Source organism: Protomyctophum bolini, assembly GCF_963924005.1.
Source record: "Protomyctophum bolini genome assembly, chromosome: 1".
In the NCBI taxonomy this organism is placed as follows: Eukaryota; Metazoa; Chordata; class Actinopteri; order Myctophiformes; family Myctophidae; genus Protomyctophum; species Protomyctophum bolini.
Window position 1 is genome coordinate 56,087,290 of NC_137862.1, and position 5,000 is coordinate 56,092,289.

A 5,000-nucleotide genomic window follows, 5' to 3' on the forward strand; every position below is an offset into this window, starting at 1 on the left:
TGTTGTGTTACTGTCTCCTTCTCTCCTCATGTTACCCACTCCTCTGTTGTGTTACCGCCTCCTTCTCTCCTCCTGTTACCCACTCCTCTGTTGTGTTACTGCCTCCTTCTCTCCTCCTGTTACCCACTCCTCTGTTGTGTTACTGTCTCCTTCTCTCCTCATGTTACCCACTCCTCTGTTGTGTTACAGCCTCCTTCTCTCCTCCTGTTACCCACTCCTCTGTTGTGTTACTGTCTCCTTCTCTCCTTCTGTTACCCACTCCTCTGTTGTGTTACTGCCTCCTTCTCTCCTCCTGTTACCCACTCCTCTGTTGTGTTACTGTCTCCTTCTCTCCTCCTGTTACCCACTCCTCTGTTGTGTTACTGCCTCATTCTCTCCTCCTGTTACCCACTCCTCTGTTGTGTTACTGCCTCCTTCTCTCCTCCTGTTACCCACTCCTCTGTTGTGTTACTGCCTCCTTCTCTCCTCCTGTTACCCACTCCTCTGTTGTGTTACTGCCTCCTTCTCTCCTTCTGTTACCCACTCCTCTGTTGTGTAACTGCCTCCTTCTCTCCTTCTGTTACCCACTCCTCTGTTGTGTTACTGCCTCCTTCTCTCCTTCTGTTACCCACTCCTCTGTTGTGTAACTGCCTCCTTCTCTCCTTCTGTTACCCACTCCTCTGTTGTGTTACTGCCTCCTTCTCTCCTTCTGTTACCCACTCCTCTGTTGTGTTACTGACTCCTTCTCTCCTCCTGTTACCCACTCCTCTGTTGTGTTACTGCCTCCTTCTCTCCTTCTGTTACCCACTCCTCTGTTGTGTTACTGCCTCCTTCTCTCCTTCTGTTACCCACTCCTCTGTTGTGTTACTGCCTCCTTCTCTCCTTCTGTTACCCACTCCTCTGTTGTGTACTGCCTCCTTCTCTCCTCCTGTTACCCACTCCTCTGTTGTGTTACTGCCTCCTTCTCTCCTCCTGTTACCCACTCCTCTGTTGTGTTACTGCCTCCTTCTCTCCTCCTGTTACCCACTCCTCTGTTGTGTTACTGCCTCCTTATCTCCTCCTGTTACCCACTCCTCTGTTGTGTTACTGCCTCCTTATCTCCTCCTGTTACCCACTCCTCTGTTGTGTTACTGCCTCCTTCTCTCCTCCTGTTACTCAGTCTTTCTCTACTTCTGTGCTCTTTTTCCGGACTGTGAACTTGGACTGTGTGAACTCCCTGACTGGCTCTCAGCACGACACAAATGTACTGTAGGCTGACCTGGGTATGAATGTGCATGTGTGCGCACGTGTGTGTGTGTGTGTGTGTGTGTGTGTCCACGAGCGTGTAATTAGTGTGTGTGTTTATGAAAGAGCGCGAGAGTGAGCGAAAGAATGCATGTGTGTGTGTGTGTGTGTGTGTGTGTGTGTGTGTGATTAGTGCTACACATGCAAGATGGAAAATATGCAAGGGAGATTTTGTGTATATATAGGTACATAAGCTCTGTGTGTGTGTGTGTGTGTGTGTGTGTGTGTGTGTGTGTGTGTGTGTGTGTGTGTGTGTGTGTGTGCGTGCATGCGTGCGTGCGTGTCAGATGCAAAGGGAGTCCTTTCCAAAGCAGGCCGGCAGTTCTGAAAAGCAGAGCATGCTTGCGTGTGTGTGTGTGCATGCAGTGCAGTTGTGCACGTGTGTGTGTGTGTGTGTGTGTGTGTGTGTGTGTGTGTGTGTGCGTGCGTGTGTGCGTGCACGTATGTGTATGTGTGTGGGCAGGCGGCCGCGCGCTCTACTTTCTGGGAGCACGCGGGGCGGAGGGACGCGAAGCGAAGCGCGGCGTAATTAGGCCACGATTTGAACTCTGTTAGCTCCTCCCTGAGCGAAGGCACCGGGTCAGGACTACTATTATAAATGGAGCCGTGCTGCGCGCGCGCGCGTGTGTGTGTGTGTGTGTCTGTGCGATTGGCTTACACGTTGTGCACGTGTGAGAGTGTGCGTGCTGGAGTGTGTGTGTGTGTGTGTGTGTGTGTGTGTGTGTGTGTGTCTGTGCGTGTGATATAACTGCAGGGGAGAGAAGCGAGCGAGGTGGCGTTTTCATTGGTTCAAAGTGGATTGTTAAATATAGCGTGATCAGGGCCGGCCTGGTGTCTCGGTTGGTTAAGGAGCACGCCGTGTGCCAGTCATGATGTCACAGGTTAGAACACCCCACACACACACACACACACACACACACACACACACACACACAACTGTTGTCTCGCGTCCCCCTCTCTCTCTCTCCTGTGATCTGCCATCCCCTCTCTATTTCCTTCCGTCATCCAACCTTTCTTTCCTGTCAATATCCAGTTCTAACGAGATCTAACAGAAAGGCAGGAGTGTCAGTTTGTCCACCATGGACACGTTTATATAGAAACTGACGTTAATTACAGTTACTTACAGTATATAGGTGACAAAAGTATACAGTATATACGTGACATAAGCAAAAGTCGTATATTATGTGAAACTCTGGGGTTTATACTTCAGTAACCTCAAGTTTTAAAATGAGCAAATCGAGCGAGATATAAATCGCACCAAGGGGTTTGTTTGCGCCATTTCCACGTCACAAACACGGGGGGGCTGAAAAGCGGACAAACCAATAAGTGAACCCTTATTGATCCAGCAGTTCAAGATGGTCTCCAGATCCCTGGTCCCGTCCACCCTTCCTTGCCGTGGACACAGACATAATTATGTGTCCATTCGCTTCACGGGGAGGGGTAGCCTGGGTCGGCCCTTTTCAACTGGTGGTAGTGATAAGGGGGGTTATGGGGTGATATGGGGGGGTTAGGTGTGATACGGGGTGTTTACGGGGTGATATGGGGGGGGGGGGGTTATGTGTGATACGGGGGGTTTACGTATGTAACACCCTTAGGCCATTCTTGAGCGAGACTGTTTGAATAAACCCTGGGTTACTTCAGTAACCGCAGTTTATCAAATGAGTCGAGTGAGAGACTCGCCCTTGCTAACCTTCTTGCTTAACGAGCACAGAAAGAAAAAAATGGTGTCGGGCCGCACCGTGACAGAAAGTCACATGAACCAATAGGAATGGATGAATGGTGGATGTCCCATATGGCGCTACACCCTTGTGCGATTCGCAAGTAAAGATTTCCTAAAACAAATGGATTTACGAAAAGCTTTCCCCCAGAATATGGACGCAATGGGGTTTAAGTGTTTAAAACTAAATGAAAAGTCTGGCAAAATGCCACACAACTCTATAAACATTGACTATACATTTTAATTTGCAAATGCCTTCGCATTTCGGATGGAATTGTGGGTGATTGATTGAATACATTATTAGTCAAATTTGCAAATTGTTTGTGGTCCTGTATTTATTCACTTAAGAGAGCATAGAATATATTACAAACACATTAATGCATGACGTAAAATAAAAATACACATCAGGGCTATGGACCTTCGGACAACTACATTTCCCATTCACTTGTATACCGGCACAAAAGTCACTTGTATAGCGACTTCACTAAAATACCTGCTGTGGATATACTAGAATGGACACACAGACTGAAACAATCGAGGCACTCGGTGTGTTGAGCTGTGTGCTTTTTCAGTCCATTTTTGAAATAGGCCAGTGTTTCACATCCTGTAATCAGGGTGATGTCAGCGCATTCCACACTGTGGTGCAGGCAGAGCAAAGCGCTACTATTAATGTTTGTCCATGTTTGTGTTTGTGGGGAACCAGATCATATAGGTATAGGTGCTCCCTCTGGTCTAGTGACTGTGTGTGTGTGTGTGTGTGTGTGTGTGTGTGTGTGTGTGTGTGTGTGTGTGTGTGCGTGCGTGCGTGCGTGCGTGCGTGCGTGCGTTGTATACTACTATGTGCCCTGTCTTTTTGTGTTCTGTTTGTTGTGCTTGTTGTGTTTTTAATTACGATCTGCCAAGTATAGGCAGATGAAAAATATAATCCAACTCTGGTAGGTGTTTTACGCACAGACGCACGCACGCCATCAGCACATGGAGAGCATAGTTTGAAATGGATCTTGAGTGATGTATAAAAATGTACAGTTACTCTGACATCCCCACCTCTCTCTCTCTCTCTCGCGTCTCCTATTCTAGTTATTTTTTGCACTCTCTTTCAATCTGATTGTTTAGCGACATCCAACCTTTCCGTCAACAACATATACCTCTCTTCAAAGTGAAAAAAAACTAAACAAAAACAGAGAGAGAAAGAGGAGGGGGGGGGGGGGGTGAGATGTGGTCCAGTGGAGTTACAGTAAAAAAAAAGTCCCCATTCTATTTTTGCCTTTTTGAAGACCCACAGGCTTTTCTACAATGCTGCTACAGTGCGCGTGGGTGCGCGCGTGCGCGCATGTGTGTGCATGAACATAACACTTCTGTGTGCGACTGTGTGCGCATACGCCTCCGTGTGTGTATACGTGTGTTCATTTGTGTGTATGTGGATATGTGTGAGAGTGTGACATTGACCCGTCCTTGAGAAGAGGTGGCTTCCACTGAAACTGCCGGGAGAAAGGGAGAGAGAGAGAGAGAGAGAGAGAGAGAGAGAGAGAGAGAGAGAGAGAGAGAGAGAGAGAGAGAGAGAGAGAGAGAGAGAGAGAGAGAGAGAGAGGTAGAGGGAACGAGAGGGAGAGAGAAAAGGAACAGGGGGGAGAGTGAACGAGAGAGAACATATTGAGGCATAAAAAACTGCAAAAAGAGGAAAAGATGAAGCACATGAGAGAAAGTGAAAAAGAAAAAAAGCAGACTTGAGACATCAGAGAGAATGGATAGGCCTACATGAGCTGATTTGGGGCACTACAGTACATCTTAAAACTCCTCTGGTCCACATTCCACTTTAAGTTGCTAAATCAACTGTGTGTAGTTCACACCATGTACAATAACTAAAATGCAATATTAAAGATGATATGCTTGTTATGCTTTTGTGAATATAATATTGAGGGGTATATGAGAAGCTGTTTCATGCAGACCGTAAAATATCAAACAGACTATGATGATGATGAGAATAATGATGATTATTGTTGAATACTGAAACCTCAAATAG